The sequence below is a fragment of the Papaver somniferum genome, chromosome 6, assembly GCF_003573695.1.
Source record: "Papaver somniferum cultivar HN1 chromosome 6, ASM357369v1, whole genome shotgun sequence".
Lineage (NCBI taxonomy): Eukaryota > Viridiplantae > Streptophyta > Magnoliopsida > Ranunculales > Papaveraceae > Papaver > Papaver somniferum.
The window spans coordinates 88,499,164-88,522,036 of NC_039363.1; the positions used below are offsets into that span (position 1 = coordinate 88,499,164).

General features: G+C 36.6%; 1 pseudogene; it reads right to left on the minus strand.

The window, feature by feature from the left end:
- Positions 1-22,873, minus strand: part of LOC113291025 — a 169,349-nt pseudogene that overhangs the window by 143,100 nt on the left and 3,376 nt on the right.

Genomic DNA, 22,873 nt, shown 5'->3' on the forward strand with positions numbered 1-22,873 from the left:
AGTTTCTTGTTCTCACGACAAAGAGGAGTCATAAAACCAAGAAAATCCGAAGTTCTCAGCTTTTCATTTTTCAAAGGTTTCAGCAATTTAGAGTATTATGAGATATCCTCTTCTACTTCTTGTTCAAAATCTGAGTCATCATCATCGGAAATTTCATCTAGCCTTTCTTGTAGACTTATTTTCCAGTCGTCATCTGTTTCTATATTATTAACAGAATTAACTTGTCTCATAGAAACTCTAGTGATGATATCTTCAAATATTGATCGTAGATGCCATCATAAAATGTTAATTCAGAACTCTGGATGTCTTGATTTATGTTAACTGAATCATTCATTAGATTCAATTCTTATAGGTTGGATCGCACCAAACACAGATTGATAGATCTTTTCGTGTTTGCCTTCTCTGATACCAATTGAAAAGGCGAGGGTACCCAAATATACCTCAAGCTAAAACTTTTCCTACCTATAAGTCCTTTCTCCGAAAGTGATTGTCTATGGATACGAGATCGAGATAATACAACTAATCGGTTCACACTTTGTGTGATCGTCTATGGATACGAGATCGAGACAATACAACGACAAAGTGTGTTACTTGATAAAAAGGTTCAGACTTAACCAAACACATTAGGATTCACTTATCAAGTAATTAGGAGATTAACGTTTGTGTAATTTACTTTAATTATAATAAAACAATTATAATGCGGAAAATAAAAGTAAATGACACAGTAAGATTTTGTTAATGAGGAAACCGCAAATGCAGAAAAACCCCGGGACCTAGTCCAGAATTGAAGACTCTCAGGATTAAGCCGCTACACAAAATTACACCTAACTTCGTATAGTTGAGACCAAGTAACTAACCCTATAGTTCACTTAGTTCCGTCTGTATTCCCACGCCTCCGACCTATGAATAAGTCACGTACTTGGAACAATCCCTTTGGTTCGTATTCCAAACAGTAAAGGACAAGAAATATGTTTGGTATCAACTCTATTCAACCAAGTGATATGAGTCGGACAAAGGCTCTTCCGTTTATCTTAACATAAACTCCTTCGTCGGGTCTAGATCCATCTTATGTTTAATCACCCTAAGGTAATTATTTAAGATTAAGCAAACAACACCTTTAATCACAAGGAACCGTGTTGATGCCGATCTACTCAATTAATCAATCCAATCTACCACAAGGATAAACCGATTATTAATTGGATCCTCTTTTACCGAAACAAGTATTGTGCACACCAAAGATTATAAAACCCAAGTCAGATCTTCAATATCTTATTTCTCTTCAAACCTTCTTAAATCTTCAATAAAATCTGCACACAATCACTTGAATCTCTTGCGATCAATCACGCAAAGAACGGAGTCTGTTAACAATGGATTATCACAAGATCGTCTTTAGAACTAACAACAGTCTAAAGATCCCTGTCGAAACTATGAACTAGTTTGAGTGAATCTTATATCATAAGAGAAGATTCCCAAGAATAAACAAACTAGGTGCAATCAGATTTCAACCACCGTTAGTCAATCAAATCAACCGAAAACAAAGATAAACCGCAATCATCTAGTTTTCCACCAACAGGTCGTGCTATAGCTTCTCAATACCAAAGAAGGCTTTAAAACTAGAGGCCGTAAGAGATTTCACCTAATTAGATTACTCTCCTCTTCGATAGGCGGCCACACCAGTAACAAAGACAAAAGAGGAAGTCTGTTGTTACGAAGGATTAGTTTGCTAGAAAGGCAAACTTCGTGTATTTATAGACAAGGAAGTTTGGACACCAAGGAATTTCCAAAACCGAAAATATTCTCAAGATATTCATAAAAGCACAGATTCGGTTTTCATAATTCCTGGAAATGCTCTGTCCAAATATAACGATCGAAATATCTCGGAAAATCTAATTAGTAAATGCACATTACTAATTCTGGAATTTCCCTATAAAATGAAATTAATAACCTTAATTAAAATATTCTTAACTTACTTATGTTTCGATCCTGGGATTCTCTTCCCTTAGCCGTTAAGGAATATCTTTGAACAATTATAGAAATAAACATTCATAGCACGTGTTCAAAGTTTGTCGACATCTTTACTTCGTAAGTTCTCTTTCATACTTACAACCTTGAAACCGATTTGTCACACTTCCAAACAAGTTTAGAATTGGTTCATATGACTTTCAAGAACTATGTGATTGATGAAACCAACATTCAATCACAATCATGGGTTTAACGGTTCAACCAAAACAAGTTTCGGTTCTACCTCCATGTGAGTACTACGCATAGTCACACTAGCTTACCAAAGATTGGCTGACTAGGTACCAGGATCGGTTACCCACATGTATATGGTATCTAACTTATATGTGTTGCACACGTTCACAGGATCGGTTCCCCTTTCTGCTGTAAACCTTGTTGCAGCCCATACAAGGATCGGTTCCCCTATATGTACTGCACCCTTTACAAGGATCGGTTCCCCCTTTCCCATACTAGGATCGGTTCCTCTTTCCCTTACAAGGATCGGTTCCCTTTTCCTTACAAGGATCGGTTCCCTTTCCCCAAGGCATACATAATCCTTTCATACCAAGGTGGTTACTTAAGATTGGTTTTACTAATAAAAGTTATACCAATACAAAAGTCAGGCCTTTGTGAATAGTTCTAAGAACCTGACAAAGGAGTTTATGTTAAGATAAACAGAAGAGCCTTTTTCCGACTCATATCACTTGGTTGAAGAGAGTTGATACCAAACAGATTTGTTGTTCCTTTACTGTTTAGAATACGAACCAAAGGAATTGTTCCAAGTACGTGACTAAGGTCGGAGGCATAGGAATACAGACGAAACTAGGTGAACTATAGGTTTAGTTGCTTGGTCTCAACTATACGAAGTTAGGTGTAATTTTGTGTAGCGTATTAATCCTAAGAGTATTCAATTCTGGACAATGTCCTGGGGTTTTTCTGCATTTGCGGTTTCCCCGTTAACAAAATCTTGTTGTGTCATTTACTTTATATTTCTGCATTATAATTGTTTTATTATGATTAAAGTAAATTACACAAATGTTAATTCCCATTTACTTGATAGGTGAATCCTATTGTGTTTGGTTAAGTCTGAACCTTTTTATCAAGTAACGTACTTCGTTGTTGTATTGTCACGATCTCATATCCATAGACGATCACAGGAAGTGTGAACCAATTAGTTGTATTGTCTCAACTCAGTCCATAGACAATCACTTTCGGAGAAAGGACTTATAGGTAGGAAATTTTTTAGCTTGAGGTATATTTGGGTACCCTCGCATTTTTAATTGGTGTCAGAGCAGGCAAACATGAAAAGATCTAACAATCTGTGTTTGGTGCGATCCAACCTATAAGAATGAACTCTAGTTCTCATGAATCGACTTCAATTAACGTACCGCCAAGATTTGACGGAACAAACTATCTATGGTGGAAATATGCTATGAGATCTTTTCTTCAATCACGAGACTTTAATACTTGGATATTAGTCGTCTATGGTTATATTCGTCCAAATATATAAAATTAGGAAATTGAGTTTAAACACTTAGTAGATTTTTCGAACGAAGAAAAGGCACTTGCAAAGCAGAATTCAGATGGTTTGATTGCTATTATTCATGCTGTAAGTCGTGGTTTACAACATCATGTGTCAACATGTCAAACTTCTAAAGAAGCTTGCGATAATATTCAGATCGTATTCGAAGGAAATTCATTAGAGAAAGAAGCTAGACTTCAAACTCTCACTTCCGATTGGGAAAACCTTCGAATGAATGACAACGACACTTTTGAAGAGTTTCATATTAGACTCTCTGAGATAATTATTGCTTCTTTCTCGTTAGGAAAGACTATTTCTGAAAAAGATATAGTATGCAAGATTCTCAGATCGTTTCCATCTAGATACGATTCTAAGAAGCATGCAATCATAGAAGCAAACGATATTTCAACTCTCTCATGAAGCACACTCGTTGGTAATTAAAGATCTTTGATCATGAATCACAGTCTATTCAAGGTAAAGGAATCTCTTTTAAAGCTGCCAGAATTCCGAAAGCTCCAATTGAAAGGAATAGAAAGATGAATGATTCGGATGAACAAATTGCATAAAATTCCGATGATGAAATTGAACAATGATTGTCATTAATTACTAGACAGTTTTGAGATCTCTTAAAGAAAAGAAACAAGATATTCGTTAGGGATACTTATCGATCTTCTCGCCCACATGATCGAGTTCCTGTCAAAAAGGATCATGAAGGAGATGGTGAATATCATCCGCAGTGCTTCAAGTGTAAAGGGTTTGGTCATATTTCTAAAGATTGTCCCAATCTTAAGAAATACACTGGAAGCAAGGCATTGGTTGTAACTCTAGATGAGACCTGTGATTCATACGATTCTGAAGAAGAGGAAACAACAAATATTGCATTAGTTGTCAATCTTATTCCTTCCCCCTCCATTAGTGATTTACCCATTTTAAGAATGAACGTATCTTCCAATGTTATTAAATCACCTAATGGTAAAGAGAAAAATAAGACAAGATGCAAAAACTGTCTTAAAAACAGAATTGCTAAGAGTTGCATATGCAATTCCAGTCAATCTCAAGATACTTCGTTAGTTCGGAGTAACAAAAGGAGATCTTTTCATACTATACTATATCAAGAACACTCCGGTTGTTCAAAATTTCATAATGAGAGAAAAACTCATACTAATGCCACTTGATCGGTATTAGAATTCTTTCCTCACCATCTGTGCCAATTCTTTGAGTGAGGAAGAAGAAAAATCAAGGCACTTTTGTGTAGATTATGGAAATAATATCTAGTATTTGAAGATATTTGATATATTCGTATTTTTAGGAATATTATATTTTCGATAATATGAAAATTATAAAAAGATCCTTCCTCTAATTTGGTCATTCCTTGTCCTAAATATGGGTCTGGATCAAATGGTTTCTCTGGAGAAGATGCTAGATCAGAAAGATCATCTTAAAACTAAGTCTGGATAGTCCCTTGATATTAAGTGTAAAATCAGAAAGGGAGATTGGCTTAGCAAGAAGGAAAGAGAGAATACTCTTGCAGAATCCTTCACGAAAATTTCTCATCTACAAGAGATTCTGGTCAAGCAACAAGGTTTTCTACTTGAAGAAATTCAAAAGCTGAAGAGTAGTAATCCACCTTCATTAAACTCTGATATGAAGGACTAGGTTGCAAGAGAAAAATAGACATCAATTTTTGATTTCTTTCATTGATTGTATTGATCTATTATGAATAAAACTATTATGAATAAAATTATTTGATTTATAATTTTTCTTGTGATAGTTTTCGGTTTATATAGCCTGTGCTTGAATGCTTCTATCTTATTGCTATTGAAAAAAGCGGGGGTCTAACAACACCACCTAATATTTCGCTTAGCAATCTGTATGGACTAACTCGAATATACTTTTAAGAGAATCAACAAGACTCAATCAATTAAAAGTATATCAACGAGTTTATATCCCTCTCTTGATTTGATTTACTCAAGCAGGAACTGCGAGTTCTAATCAAATACAAGGAATAACTTGGATGGTACCAAAGACAAATATGCAAGGATCAATCAATGACAATCAATAACCAAATGTTGGATTACTCTAATTGATGATCTAACGCACAACCTATATCATTTCAATTATAAAGATAAAAAAATATAATGCGGAAACTAAAATAACACAGACACCAGAAATTTTGTTAACGAGGAAACTACAAATGCAGAAAAACCCCGGGACCTAGTCCAAATTGAATACACACTGTATTAAGCCGCTACAGACACTAGCCTACTCCAAGCTAACTTCAGACTGGATTGTAGTTGAACCCCAATCAGTCTCCCACTGATCCAAGGTACAGTTGCACTCCCTACGCCTCTGATCGCAGCAGGATACTGCGCACTTGATTCCCTTAGATGATCTCACCCACAACTAAGAGTTGCTACGACCCAAATTCGAAGACTTAACAATAAACAAATCTGTCTCACACAGACAAGTCTATCAAAGGATCAATCTGTCTCCCACAGATAAACCCTAAAAGGTTTTGTTCCGTCTTTTGATAATAATCAAGGTGAACAAGAACCAATTGATAATCCGGTCTTATATTCCCGAAGAACCGCCTATAGTTATCAATCACCTCACAACAATCTTAATCGTATGGTAGCGAAACAAGATGTTGCGGAATCACAAACAATGAGACGAAGATGTTTGTGATTACTTTTTATATCTTGCCTAACGGAGATATCAATCTCAAGCCAATCAATATTATTGTACTCGTACGGTATAAGATGCAAGATCAGATCACACAACTACGATAAAGTAGTATCGGCCTGGCTTCATAATCCCAATGAAGTCTTTAAGTCGTTAACCTGGTTTTAGAAGAAGAAAACCAAAGGTTAAAGGAGAAACGACTCTAGCACGCAATCTAGTATCACACGTAAGGTGTGGGGATTAGTTTTGCATTGAAGCTGGATGTCCCCTTATATAGTCTTTCAAATCGGGGTTTCCATTAAGTTAGCTTGGTAACAAAGCAATCAATATCCACCGTTAGATGAAAACCTGATTTAGATTCAAGCTAATATTTCTCAACCGTTAGATCGAAAACTTAGCTTGTTATACACAATTGAAATGCACGCTTCTAGGTTTGTTAACCGTACCCAAACGTATGCACTTGTTGGTTCAACAATAGTTACCCAAAGGTTATCCATATGAGCATTTCATATCAACCGTGTTCTTCTTCACCATAACTGGTTCAAATGACTCAAATGAACTAGTTAGAGAGTTGTTCAATTGCAAGGAAATCTTATGTAACTACACAAGACACAATTGAAGCAAAGATGATTTGATTCACTTGAATCGGTTCATGAGCTTTTATAACCACGGGTTGCAAACTGCATTCCTTAGTTTTTTTAAGTTTAAGTTCAGAAATCATCTTCATATATATAAGCTCCTCAAGTTCGCAGACTAGGTTCGCAGACTTAAGTTACCGGGTAGAGTTTACAAACTCAAGCGGAAATTCTCGGGCTGAGAACTTTGCCGGTTCGCGGACTGGGTTCGCAGACTGAGTTTGCGGACTTAGATTCACGCACTAGTTTTTCAACTCCAGCAGAAATTCTCGGGTTTGAGAACTTCGGCAGTTCGCGAACTTGGCTCACGCTATTATTCGGGTTCTCTTGATCAATAAAGTTCGCAAACTTTGGTTCAAGGAATAGGACTTATACATAAATGTGTTTCCACAACAATGCTTATGTCCATCATTGGTTATGTAATCTAAACTCTCGTTCCAATCATTGAAACATTCTAAGAGGACGTTATGTAGTTGTTACACCATTTCTCGTCAAAGCAATTTTCAAAGTGATTGAAACATAACATGACTTTCGTCACTAGGTAAAGATAAACTTGGTCGAAGCGAAAAGCTTACCAACACATATTTCGAGATATAGATAAGCGAGGTATACTCGGCTCGAAATACCAAATCTGTATATTCAAAGTCTATATATAGCATACGACTTTTTGTCTCAAGAAGTAGGAGATAGAATAGATAGACTTTTGAGTGATAGATAAGTTCAAGTCTTCACATACCTTTTTGTCGAGAAGTTCCACCGATTCCTTGAGTAGTTCTTTTTCTTGTATGATGAATCGCCATGAAGTCCTTGAGCTCAACTACACTTTCTATCCTAGTCCGAGACTTAGCTATAGTAGACTAGAAATAAAGACTTATAGTTTTGATAACTAACATTGACAAACATGCTTGAGATAGCAACGCATGCGAGTTCGACCGAGCAATGCTCTAATATCTATGTATGTTTATGGGATGTCTGATTTCGGTTTTTCTACCTTAATATTCGATCTCATATATTGTGAACCCTTGTGGTTTGGGTGACTTTTTAATTTACCAGGATCAAGTTCTAGCCCATGTTGGTAGGATTTATCAAAGAATCATGAAGGGTTCTGGTAGAAACAATATGTGAAAAATTCACAATATGTTGAATCGGTTTTGGGTTAGCATAAAAGCATATGTGTTTCGACGGTTTTCAACTTTTGCTTGCAATTGTTAAAACCGATTTTCGACCTTTCTATGGTAAAGATTGGTTGTTGTTATTCTTTTGTTTTTGCATAAGGATGACAACATGATGATATTTCGATATCAATTCTCCCTGGAAGAAGATGCAATCATACTGGAGAAGTGGATGCGAAATTTGAGGTAACAATCTTGTTAGTTAATTGTTTTCCTGTTTAAGAAAAGCCTGAGTTTAATCATATATATTTATTGATTTTGCTTAACAAAATTTCGGTTCAATTGATGTTTATTCCATGACGTGTGTGGATGTGTGTGATTCAATTGGTTCTGGTTAAGAAAAACTATTGTTATCTTGCTTTATTGTGTGGTATCAATTGTTTAGGCTTACAAAATTTCGGTGCAATTGTGGTGCTTTTAATGTCTATGTTGTTTCAATTGCTTCCGGTTGAGGTGCATAATTATGCAAGTTGATTTATTTGGTTTGTATGAATTATTTATGGCTTAACGAAATAAAAGGTGTACGGATGAGTTATTTAGTCCAATTCAATTCCGGATAAGATAAAATAAGTTAATTCTGATCTTAGTTAGACTTATCGAAGTGAGGTTTCGGTTATTTAAGTCTAATCAAATGCCTTAAGAACAAATGCTAGTTAACTAACCTAGTACTTGTCTTGTTTAAAAAGATAATGAAACTTTAGTAGCTCCTATTCCACATGTCTAATCTTCAACATTCCTCGAAATCTTCGTCACTTCCAAGTACTCTAATGATCCCAAAGGTTGTAAGTATAGCATCACCGTTGTTGAAGATCCGTAGCTATAACAATGAGAAAACATAATTCTCGATCATTCTTATACAGTGTCATAGTATTATTACATAGTGTCAAAGTTCAATTGTATCACAACTTCAACAATAATACTATGGTGATATGTATCACTCCCCCTTAGTCAATACTCCATCTAACATGGAAACCACTCCCCCTTACACAATGATCCGCAAACCATATGTATTTGTAGTGTGAACTACATATTAATTCTCCCCTTTTTTGTCAATAAAATTGGCAAAGGTACAAGAACGGGATCATAATGAAATTTCCGAAAGAGACATTTCATGACTAAAAATAAAAAAATACATACCAACTAATTTAGATGCAATCATAAAGCCGAAGCTAAATGCATTCATCAAGGAGTTTAAAGATACAAGATAACCCCTCTAAAATTCCACAGCCGCACACCCCCTTAAGATATGACCATTAAGCACAAGTTCAAAATACCTCTCCCCCATTTGATGTCATTCCCGAAAGAACAACAACGAGCGACCTTAATTTCAAGAGAAAAGAATGATTTTTATTGGATACCAAAACCATAAGAATGATTTTTATATCCAAAAAAACTCAGTTAAATTAATCACAAGTAAACCCATGATTAATTTAATCGGAATACGCAACTAAATTAAACATAAAAAGTGATCAATTTAATTGATTATGCTCATCATAAGTAAACTTATGGAGCTACGACTAAGTTAATCATACGAGAGTGATTGGCTTAATCGTTCATATACTCAATATAAGAAAAACTTATGGAGTAATAACTAAATAACCAAACAAGATGATTAATTTAGTTCAAAGTGCTCTACATATAGTACCTTACGGAACACCAACAAAGCTAATCATAAAATAATCAACTTAGTTATTAAGTGCTCAACGTAAAATACATTACGGAGCCTCACATTAATACATAAGATATGGATCGATGAAGATCAATACTGTGGAATACGCAAGGATTCATTCTATCTTCAATCATTATTCGCATAACAACAATTAATATACATAATCCTTGCAAAACAAAAGATTTTCACCTATCTTCCATCAAAGATTGACAATATAGGCTTAATCAATAAATGAATACTGATCACAAACGACTTTACTTTTGACAAAATATGGGACAACATAGTTCACGGACATAAACACACATATCCCATAACACAATTGCAATATATATGGTAGGATTTATAGAGATGCCTACAATTATACTAAATCGCAAGTGCACAGTATCAACAATGTAAACAGGGAAAATACGGGTCGAACCCACAGATACTAGAGCAGTGCGAAATTGAATCTAAAGCCTAACTAATACTGATTCAAATAAGAGAGTGTCGGAACTACAAGATGTTGGCAAGGATCAAAGTAGAAAAGTGAAATGGAAATATGGATGCAAGAGAGTTGAAAACAGTCAACTAAGAGGCACTGGGGAAGTTGAGTCCACCACTTAAGCTCTACTAGAAATTCAGCAACAGAAATTGTTCTTTTCCCTTATAACGGATCAGCGATGAAGATACGAGTCTTTCGCCTTTCCAAAGGGGTTTCACAGATGAATAGTTTAACGTCAACTAAAGCATTAATCCCTAGTATTAGATGTCTTCTTACAACACAAATAATCAAAGATTAAAGATATCAATTAAACATAAGTTGATGCGATAATATACAGGTGTTCTAACAACCTAGGATACATGATATACTAGGTGAAAGTAGTACAATGTAGCTCAAAAGTTAAACATCTATTAACTCAGTAAAGCACAACAAGAACAATAACAAAAACATGAATCATCTAGTAGTAAGTTAAGGGCTTCATCTATGCCCTAGCTAAGAATTTAAAACATATTGAGAACAAGAGACAAATAGAATTCAAAAAGAGATAAAACCATTGATGAAATTGAACTCTATTCTTCAAACTGGTTTCTCAAGAGAACTTAGAACACAGGAAATCACTTAAGAGTATTTCAAAATAAACCTTCACTTCCTTCCTCTCCCTTTTCACCACAAGAGAACCCTTACTTATACAGAAATTTATCCCCCCAATTCTAATGTAGGAAATACCATATGGTCTTAGAAATAATATATTAGAGAGAGTCTAGTCCAGTTGACTCAATCATGTGTCTTTTTGGTCCTATTTGGGAAAATATATTATAGTTTAGTCCTAGAAATTATGGTTTGGTCCTAGGGTGATGTCATGGATGATGTAATTTTCATTGTGTGGTGACAGAAATACCCTTATATTATTGTTTGGTCCTAGAAAATAATGGTTTGGTCCTAGGGTGACCACATATATACCAAAATTACTAGAAAATATCTAATTCTCATATTTACTTTATCTCTCATCTTCTTTTCTTTTCCAGATCTACTTTCCTCTCTCTCTTTTCTTTTTTTTCTTGATGATTTTGATCAAATTTGATGTTGAAGACGATGACAAACCCGATCTACTTGATGAAGACGACGACGATATCATGTTGCTGCTGCTGCTTGTGTTGAAGATGAAGACGAACTCTGTTTTTTAGGGTTTTTTTCTGTTGCTGTCTTGATAAAGAAGAAGATGAAGACGATGATGTTGTTGTTTCTGTTGAAGCGACGATGAAGATGATGAAATCGATGAAGATGATGTTGAAGACGTCGATGAATATGATGTTGTTGAAATCGACGAAGAAGATGAATATTTGGGTGTTTTTCGTCGTTTTTTGTTGCTGTTGTTGTTGAAGATGAATGACGAGGATGAATTTTGATGAAGTTCTTTGGTGCTGCTGTTGTTGAAGATGAAGATGATGCTGCTGATGTTTTTATATGGAGTTCATTCCAGAAATGAAGTCTGGTTCGTATAGGTTTTTATATGGACTTCATTTCTGGAATGAACTCTGGTTTGTATAGGTTTTTATATGGACTTCATTTTTGGAATGAAGTCTGTTTTTTTAGGTTTTTGTATGGACTTCATTTCTGGAATGAACTCTGGTTTGTATAGGTTTTTATATGGACTTCATTTCTGGAATGAAGTCTATTTTTTTAGGTTATTATATGGACTTCATTTCTGGAATGAACTCTGGTTTGTATAGGTTTTTATATGGACTTCATTTCTGGAATGAAGTCTGTTTTTTTAGGTTTTTATATGGACTTCATTTTCTGGAATGAACTCTGGTTTGTATAGGTTTTTATATGGACTTCATTTCTGGAATGAAGTCTGTTTTTTTAGGTTTTTATATGGACTTCATTTCTAGAGTGAACTCTGGTTTGTATAGGTTTTATATGGACTTCATTTCTGGAATGAACTACTACAAGAAAATAAGTAAAAATTCACACGGAAGGGTACTTTTGTCAGTTTTATATTTTTAAATAATTATGGACCAAACAGTAAAAGCGTTTGACCAAAGGACTAAACTGACATGGGCCCACCTAAAAAAGGACCAAACGATATTTTTCCCAATTCTAATCCCACACAACCAACAGATACACAATATAAAATTTAGGGATTTGGTTTCTCGAAACTCACCATTCAACACTTTTCATTCACGTGTATCCACTGAACTTATCTTCACCAATTGACTGGAGTTATAGAAGTTGCAGAGATGTCAGATTCACCCCTAATTTGAACACGCCAGTAGCTTGTGTCCACCACATACACCTTATTGCTGCCAATTTTCTGCTGTAGTTGTTGGAGTTCGCAAGGAGAACCAAATTCATACCTCTAGCTTTCCATTCTGTCACTTTAGCCAACCTAATTTTGTACTTCATAGCCTAGGGTTTTGACTGAAATGGATGAGGATAGCAAGGGTAAGCAACTAGTATGACAGGGGAAAGATATAGAGGTAAGGGTGATGAGTACTGAAATTGACAGGGATTTGGTTGTCGATGAGATTGGTGGAGTTAGGGTTTGACATTTGATGGGGTGTTGTCGGGGGTGAAGGAGAGAATGGGGGCTGGTTCTGATGATATCAAAAAGAAAGAAGGATTTGGGGTATGTTAGAGTGTTGTTCATGAATACCTATTTTTGGTATATGAGAATGGAACTTGGACCTAGCTTTCTTCCCTTAAACTCCCAACATGGGTATTACTTGGATTTCGGCCCGTTACTTCATTTCATGATCAAATGATTCTTTTTATTGAGCTTCACATCCATTAGTAGATCCATTAGCTTCACAAATCTGTTGGCACCCTGGCCGTGTTCTCCACTATACGTGTCTTCATAACATCGATTTGGTAACTAACTTGATAGGGCATTGTAGCTCCACTTCCTTCAAAGCACATGTTTAGACCATTCTTTCCATTCCCCTAAAATTACAAACAAAAGTCAGGACAATTGCTACACAATTTACTTGCAACAAACAAGAACTACAAAATACATAGTTTGGCATGAAAACAAGCAATTAGTGTAACAAAACACCATAAACACCTACAAAAATATAATAATGTATGCAATATTAGGTGCTCATCAAATACCCCAAAACTTGCCTTTTGCTCGTCCTCGAGTAAAACACAAAAACAAAAGAAAAGTCCTACCTACGCTACTGGCGCTGGTCAAAGTATACCCATAAAGTTCTAGGACAAAATACAAGCTCAGATTCCATGAAAGTGATACCTGCATTCAGTTTTTTTAGCTCACAACAAATGGATATGTCAATCTAGCTTTCAAAGGCACAATTCTAGCACTGAAACGACTAAGGACATGTGATAAGTGTGTAAAGTGTATCTCCCTGGGACATGCATAGAAAATGAATTACTCTAGGAAGTTATGACTGCCAATCTCTAAGAGATATTTTTTAGGCTAAGAACTGAATTCAAAGCCAAGCTAGCTGTCCGGTTTTACGAGAATTGTGAATGTTCACCTAAGAGTTGGTGATATTTCAGATTACCCGCGTTGTACATCGATGGATACACCCTTCTTGCATATTACAAGACCATTTACAACACAAAATCAACAAAGAAGATTGACTGCATATTTACATTGACTACTCTCATTTTGAGGCAAGAGAGATACTTAAACATTTTTACTGAAATAGAATATAATAAACACTGAGTACTTCTTTTTTCTTTTAATTTTTAATTTTTTTTTCTTTTCTTTCTGATAACTGACTTTTCAGCTGAATTTTCATTTGACTTTGCAATAACAAGAGATACAAACACAGAATGACGCAACAACTTTACACAAAAACTCAAAAATACATTACATGACATTTTTAGCAAGAGGCAGCCCTTTTCGATGCACCCGGTCAAATTCAATGGTTGTTTTTCTTAACGTATCCTCCAACTTCTATCCTAGCCAACCAAAGAACAAGCTAGTCAAGTCTCATTCAATATTCTAGATGATTAGCAACTTTCTTAACCTATGAAACACCGACGCTATACACGCTTGGTTGATCGTGCATGTGCAAGTTTCTAAATCACATGTGAGTTGTGCTAGAATCAGGGGTGCCTCATCATCTAGACTAAGAATCCTATATATCATACATGCACATGTATCACAGATCAAGGTAAATGAGCTCCATTTTTCATTCATTTTTTTTAAAGATGTTATCTATTCACAAGATTCAAACATATAAAATCGCTAAAAAATTCATGTGATATCTACTTGTACCCCCAAACCTATGTTAAACAATGTCCTCAATGTTTCTAAGGATTCACAAAACATGCCATGAAGTTCATGAAGGTAAAGAAAGGTTAGAGAGTACCAGATCCAAAAAGTGTTGCCAAACCAGATAGTTGAGCAGCATGGTGGATATCACAAGAACAAAGATTACATACAGCAAGAGCTAATCTAGCAAAATGAAACCAAAAGAAAGCAATGAGAGATAATTTGAATTCTAAACCTATGGTATGTACAAGGGGTGAACCATTTCAGTCCACATAGATGGGATCTGCAAGATCAGTTGTATCAATTTCAGATGGAATTGGTTCAAGGAACGACTTCAATCTTTTCCCATTGACCTTGAAGACGTTCTTAGTTGCTACGTCTTCGAGTTCTACAGCTCCATGAGGGAATATTGTTCGCACCATGAACAGGCCTGTCCATCTAGAACGCAATTTACCTGGAAAAAGATGCAAACGTGAGTTGTACAATAACACTTTCTGGCCAGGCGTGAATGACTTGCGCAAAATGCGCTTGTCATGGAACACCTTCATTCTATCTTTGTACATCTTTGCACTGTCATAAGCATCATTCCTCAGTTCTTCCAACTCATTGAGTTGGAGTTTCCGTTGAGTACCTGCCTTATCAAGAGAAAAGTTAAGTTTCTTAACTGCCCAATATGCTCGATGTTCTAGTTCAACAGGTAAATGACAAGGTTTTCCATACACAAGTCTGTACGGAGACATGCCAATAGAGGTTTTATATGCTGTTCTGTAGGCCCATAAAGCATCATTCAATCGTAATGACCAATCTTTTCTAGACGGGTTAACATTCTTTTCTAGAATGTGCTTAATTTCCCTATTAGAAACCTATACTTGGCCGCTGGTCTGTGGATGGTATGGGGTTGCGATTTTATGAGTTATGCCATACTTGCGAACTAATGACTCGAAATACCTATTGCAAAAGTGTGAACCACCATCACTAATTATAGCTCTAGGTGTTCCAAAACGAGAAAATATGTTTTCTTTTAAGAAGGCCAGAACCACCCTATGTCCATTTGTTTTGGTCGCAACTGCTTCTACCCACTTAGAAACATAATCAACAACAACAAAGATGTATATCTTACCTTCAGAATTGGGAAACAGACTCATGAAATCAATTCCCCAAACATCAAACAGTTCAACAATCAAAATAGGGTGCAATGGCATAATGTTTCTCTTGGAAATACTTCCTAGTTTCTGACAACGTTCACAAGCAATACAATAAGCATGACAGTCTTTGAATAACGATGGCCAATAAAACCCACTCTGCAAGACTTTTGCAACAGTTTTCTTGGCACTGAAATGGCCACCACATGCTTGGTCGTGAAAAAAAGATATCACATCTTTTTGTTCACTGTTGGGGACACATTTCCTAATGATTTGGTCCGGGTAGTAGTTAAACAGGTACGGGTCATCCCAAAAGAAGTATTTAAGTTCAGCCAAGAACTTAGAACGGTCTTGTCTAGACCAATGCGAAGGAATTCTTCCAGTGGAAAGATAGTTCACAATGTCAGCAAACCAAGGATACTCAGACACAAGCATTAATTGTTCACCAGGAAAAGACTCTCTAATCTGCACGGACTCATCAAAAGAATCAACATTTAATCTAGACAAGTGATCAACAACCACATTCTCAGAACCTTTCTTGTCTCGAATTTCGAGATCGAATTCCTGCAATAACAATATCCATCGGATGAGACGAGCTTTAGCATCCTTCTTAGAAAGAAGGAATTTCAGGGCAGCATGATCAGTGTATATGATGACCTTAGACCCTATCAAGTATGACCTGAACTTGTCCAATGAAAAACAACAGCAAGCAACTCTTTCTCAATAGTTGTATAATTAAGTTGAGCATCATTAAGAGTCTTGCTAGCATAGTATATCACATATGGAAGTCTATCGACGCGCTGTCCTAAAACAACACCAACAGCAAAATCAGACGCGTCACACATGATTTCAAATGGCAATTTCCAGTCAGGTGGTCGGACTATAGGGTATGAAATTAGAAGAGTTTTGAGTTCTTCCCATGCACGCACACAAGCATCATCAAACACAAATGCAACATCTTTACCAAGTAGATTACACAGTGGCCTTGAGATCTTACTGAAATCCTTAATGAATTGATGTAGTTTTGAAAGTGGTAGTAAAGTTCGTTCAACTCGGACTTGATAAGATTGGGTTCTAGACTTAAAATAAAAATAGAAAATATATATACAAAAGGTTTGTCACAATGTCGAGAGAGACTGAGACTCAGGATTCCACCAAATTCCATTCATGTGATTCAAATAATAATTCCAATCAATTATAGATCAAATATTAAAAATATGGACTCTTATTCTTTGCCAAAAAGTAGATTTTTGAAAAGCAATGATTGTAAATCAAAAGCATGATGTATCAAAAATACATAGACCAAGCATACACCATCAAACGAAATCACACCCATTCAATAAAAATCATAAATCGATTAAAAATCAATGCAAATAGTCATAAAAGAATTATTAGAATTACCACATGCGTGAAATAGGGCTTCCTCCGTCATCCCAGTGTTTGGGTTTAGCTCCTCATATTAATCAATTGATCAAAATACATGTTTATAGCCCAAAAGTTGATTAAAAGATGAAATAGTGCTAAAGCAGTGAGTTTAAGACTGCCAGAAAGGGTCACAGAAGAACGATAAATTAAAAGTGCTGCTACGCTGTTGTTTTAAGACTGTCAGCCGCTTGTCGTAGTCACTGTTAAAGAACGACTGTCAGTGAGGGTCTGTTCTTCGTGTTCTTCAGCAGCAGCAGCAACAGAAAAATATTTTGATCAAACTCTGATTTCTTTTTCTATGGCTCTCCTAAGGTTCCCAAACTTTCGACCTCCTCTCTCTTACTTCCTAACAACCTTTATATACACAATAGGTCGACTAAAATCCGAGTATAACTCGGTTTCCTTTTTTTTTTTTATAAAAACACGGACTTTCTCTTCTGTTGGTCCCTTTACGCGTCTTTGGATGTGTTTAATCCTTTCCAAACTCTTTATACACGTCTCTAGGTTATTTAGCGACTCTCAAACTCTTTAAGGATTGAACAAAATCAAACAAAATATATTCACACGTAACTTCCAGAACCGAGTATTTTTCTTCCCTGTTAGTTGATATTCCGGATTATCCAGCCAATTTGGATCCATTCCAACACCCTTACCTCGCCTGTTTAGGTTTATGAAACAAGCCCAAGAGAAATCAGATCTTTAATCTCTTCATAGATAACCCAAAATCGAAATTCCAATTCTGTTCTTCACTGCACAGCGTGAGACATCTCTTTCCCGCCAAAATTCTATCTTCAAATTATGAAGATGGTTGCCCCTATCCTGTGTTGTTCTCCCTTTAACAGCTGCCTGGAAATAGGTCATCCCTTAGTAATTAGGTTACCCCTTATCCAGGGTGTTGGGGTCCGCATAACACTTGTCCCTTGGGTGCCTTTAGTAATTTTTCTGGGATGTTTTCAACACTTTTTCAGGGTTCCTTCGGGGTATTTCTGGGGTGTCTCTGACATATTTCTGGGGTGCTTCTGGTACGTTATCTACGGAGGTTCAAATGCCACATTTTGAGCCAATTTCGCCGCAAAAGCTTATTTCTCCAAAAACACCTACAAAGACATAAAATAACCAAATAAGTATAAAATTGAGCACTAACAATATATACAATTGGGACAAATTAGACACATAAATGCGTCTATCAAATATCCCCAAACTATTTGCTAGTCCTGAGCAAATCAAAACTACAAAATAAAATCCTAACTCACTGTCGCAGGCATCGTATATTGCATTTAGCGTATGCAATAAGCCTTTAAACCCCTAGGTGTCCCTAGTGGCCGAGTTATAGTCTCGGGAGAGCTTACTATAGATATACCCACAAAACCTTAATACTCCAGACCCTAGCTATCTACAACGAACCTTGGAAGGCACTAAAGAATCTCCTTGGTTGGCATACTTATTGACTACAAGAGGAAGTACCCTGATGCGAAATTCCAATTGATGTACACGAGTTTGCACTCAAGCATACTAAAATTCATATATAAGTGACAGAGCTCTACTCAGATAGTTGCACTATGGACATCATATTCGGAGTCAAACTAATCACATGGAAAGATTAAGAAGATGGATATAGAGAAAAACATAGATGGTTTTGATGTTTACTAAGTGAACGGCGTTTCCCATATCTGTCTGAAGGCCTCCGCCAAAATGAACCTATCTTAATGGATTGAGGTACTAGTCTGACTAATATCAACACACTGGCATATACAAGGGAACCAGTGGTCGATAACCTAACTCTAGGTCAACACAACTGGCATATACAAGGGTACCAGTGGTCGACTTTATTGAATTTATTCCTTTTGGTCAAATGGTCTGGTCTCAATTTTTTTTTTCCAACTTTTCCAACTTTTTTTCTTTCTTTTTTTCTTTTTTTTTTCTTTCATGGTATCTCAATTACTCTAATTCACCCTAGCATTGGTAACAACTTGAATCGTGAGCCCCACCAAATCACTTAGAAACATATTTAAAAAGAAAAATAAAAACAAAAGTGAAAAGGACTCAACGAGATATGGCGAAACTGCCATGTTATTTCTAACACCTAAGCTCTGTGCTTTTATGAATAGACTCTTCTAGATGTTGCCATCTAATCAGATTGGTTCCTCAACTCCTACGATCAAAATGCTTCCATCCACTTAGATTGGTTAGTGCCATCCTTAATAGGCATAAATTTCTGGGCTCTGGAGTTTATTTATTCATACTGCAACTAAAAATTTTCTCCCATACCCCCAAATTTAAATCTAACATTATCCTCAATGTTCTAAAGATAAAATTAAAAGCATGAACAAGGACAAACTGTTACCATTTGAAGCAAAAGAGATAAGGAAAGATATTACCATGGTGCATGAGATTGGGTTACCTCCCAAAAAGTGCTAAATTTAAAGTCTTCAGCCAGACGTCAATACCACAAAATGGCTAATTACCTTTCAAATCATATATCAATAGTCGAAACAACTGTGGGTCAACAAAAGCAAATAAAATTTCCACAATTATCAGACAACTGCACCAAATCAGAAAAATGAACAGACATAGCACATCCTCATCCAAGGTTTCCTGCAAGACAACTGGGTTTTTCTGTTGTGCCCATTTGGGCTTCATATGAGTGTCTTGAAAAATTGACTCATTCGAACAACAAGTCTTTAGAATTTCCTCCTGGACAATATCAGGAGGATCCGGTTGCGGAGTCGGAAGTGACTCAAGTAATACCTCAGGTACACTAGGCTCGAATCCCAAGTTAGGGACTTCTAATGGAGATAATTGACCATTACTACCCCCAAACTTAGGGTAGTCAGTATTCTCGGACAAACCTCTAACTATTGCTTGAATTTCTGGATCCTCAGAGTCTTTAAAATACTCAAGAGCTTCTTCTAGTTCATTACCCCCAAACTTAGGGTCAATACTACTCTCCGTAAGGTCTAGCACTATGGCTTGAATCTCAGGGTCCGTAGAGTCTTTAAAGTACTCAAGAGCTTCTTCTAGTTCAAAAGTTTGGTCACCTAACTGACTTAAGAGAATTTCCTCATCAAGTTCATCTAAGGAATCACCAAATAAAGTGTCGTCCCAATTATCCTGAGTTAGATCCTGAACTAAAGTGCTAATCATATTCACTTCTTCTAAATCATCGGAAGGTTGTCTATTAACATTAAAGACATTTAGTTCAGTGGTCATATTACCAAAGGATATGTTCATAAGTCCGGTCCTACAGTTGATGACAGCGTTAGCTGTGGCTAAAAATTGGCGACCTAAAATCACTGGTATTTGAGCACTAGGATCCTGAGCAGGCTGAGTATCTAGAACAACGAAATCCACTGGATAAATAAATTTATCAACCTCAATCAGAACATCCTCTATGACACCACGAGGTACTTTGACAGACCTATCAGCTAATTGCAATGTCATTTTATTCGGTTTCAACTTTCCAAGACCTAGCTGGTTGTATACATGATAAGGGAGTAAGTTCACACTAGCTCCTAAGTCAAGCAATGCCTTATCTACTGAATAATTACCGATCACACAAGATATGGTAGGGCATCCAGGATCTTTATACTTAGGGGCTGTTTGGTTCAGAAGGATTGAACTTACCTGACCAGCTAAAAAGGCTTTCTTATGGATATTAAGCTTACGCTTTCGTGTACAAAGGTCCTTAAGGAACTTGGCATAAGCAAGCATTTTCCTAATTGCTTCTAATAAAGGTATGTTAATGTTTACCTGCTTAAATTTCTCTAGTATTTCGTTGAAAGTCGACTCTCTCTTTGTTGGAGCTAACAACTGTGGATATGGGGCTTTGGGTACAAAATGAGACCTGTCGGGAACCACATTGGCATCACTAGAAATTTTATCGGTTTCTTTAGTTAGTGGATCCTTCTGGGGCTCATCTTGTGAACTAGAAGGTGTATCTACAGTATGTCCACTATTAGGCTTGGCTACCCTATTGTCTACCGTTTTACCACTCCTAAGGGTTGTGACAGAATTCACTTGATTAAATGGTTTTGCACCTACTTCATGAACTCCTCTAGGGTTGGGGGTAGTCTGACTATGGAGCCTTTCGTTATCTCTCTCACTTAAGGTCTTATCTATTTGGCCGACTTGAAGTTCTAGCTTAGCAAGGCTCTGAGCATTAGTTTGAAAGTTCTGTTTGGTTTCCTGCTGAAAACTAATTTGGCTCTGTGCTAACATATCCTGAGTTTTTGCTAACATCTTAATAGATTCCTCTAAGCTAGTCGTTTTATTTTCTGGGCTTGATGAATTCTTAGTGTAACCAAAATCTGGGGGAGCATTAGAATTACTAAACTGACCTAGACTCTGGCCCTTAGACCATGAAAGGTTCGGATGGTTTCTCCAACCAGGACTATAGGTTTCTGAATATGGGTCAAACTTCTGACGGTTATCAAACCTAGTGTTATTATAGAGAGCATTGGCTTTCTCTTCATTATTCTGGCCTTCCCAAAAAGGCTCTATTCTACCACTAGTATGACCCAATTCTAAGGCTTCTAACCTTTTTGCTATAGCAGCAATTTTGGCATCTGATTCATAGCCTCCTTCTACCTTATTAACGTTTCCTCTACCTAGAAGAATTATTTTCTTGGGTTCCCTACTATATTCCCATTGCTGGGTCTTTTCAGCGATTTCATTCAAGAATTCCATCGCCGCATCAACAGTTTGGTTTTCAAAACCACCAGTGTATAGAGACTCAACCATGGTTGTTGTCGAATAATCTAAACCCTCATAAAGGATTTGAACTAGCCTAACCTTTTCTAAACCATGATGAGGACATTGGGCTAATAAGTCATTGAACTTTTCCAAATACCTATACAAAGACTCTCCCTCCTATTGAGAAAATGTGCAGATTCGCGTCCTAATAGACGATGTTTTGTGCCTAGGGAAAAACTTGTTCAAAAAGGAAGATGTAAGTTGTTCATATGTTTCTATTGAACCGGAAGCCAAACTATATAGCCACGATTTGGCTTTATCTTTCAGGGAAAAAGGAAATAACCTAAGTTTCAAAGCATCATCATCAAGGTCTCTAATCTTTAGGGTACTACAAATTTCCTCAAAATCCCTAACATGGAAGTATGAGTTTTCATTTTCTTTCCCTAAAAAGATTGGGGTCATCTGTAGGGTCCCAGGCCTAAGTTCATAATTTGCTTCAGTTTCGGCTAACCTGATACAAGAAGGACGAGTAGTCCTAGTTGGGTTCAACAAAGCTTTCAAAGTTGCCATTGATGGTACTATCGGGATATTTGAGATTATATGCAATCACAAAACAAGGATGACTCAACCAAATCAAACCTAATTTTCTAGCAAACAAAAAGCATGATGGTTCCACTTAGATTGTTTCTAGACCAGTTTCTATTCTTTCGAAAAGTAACTCGTTACAATCTGAGCAAACCCCTCTGGAATCAATCCGAGTCAAAGTAAGTTGAATCGAGGCGAGGGAAGCTCAGTGGAGCTTTGATACCCAAGGCCTCACCGGTTACAAGGCGGCACAGTCACGCATTCAACTCACAGAAACCATCATGAACTTCGAAGTATGCTCAAAAGAGTAACCAATATTTTTCGAACGACTTTCCTATTAAGATCGTTACCCTATCGGTCTCGTTCTAGTCAAAATTTTAGGCTTAGGTTCGCGTTTGGTTTCGTTTTCCTAAGGCGGGCAAGAAGAGAACGGTGATGAAATCCGAACCCTTATCTTGTATGGCCAGTCCTTGCCCTTTACTAGGAAATTAAAGCAGCCGTTTTCAAGTCCTCAGCATATATGCAAACGAAGGAATACAGTAAACCCGCTGACAGGGGATTCGCGGGTGTTTCGAAAAACTTACCTCCCATACCAGACGGGCGAAGAACCGCTGAAGTCGACTCGGG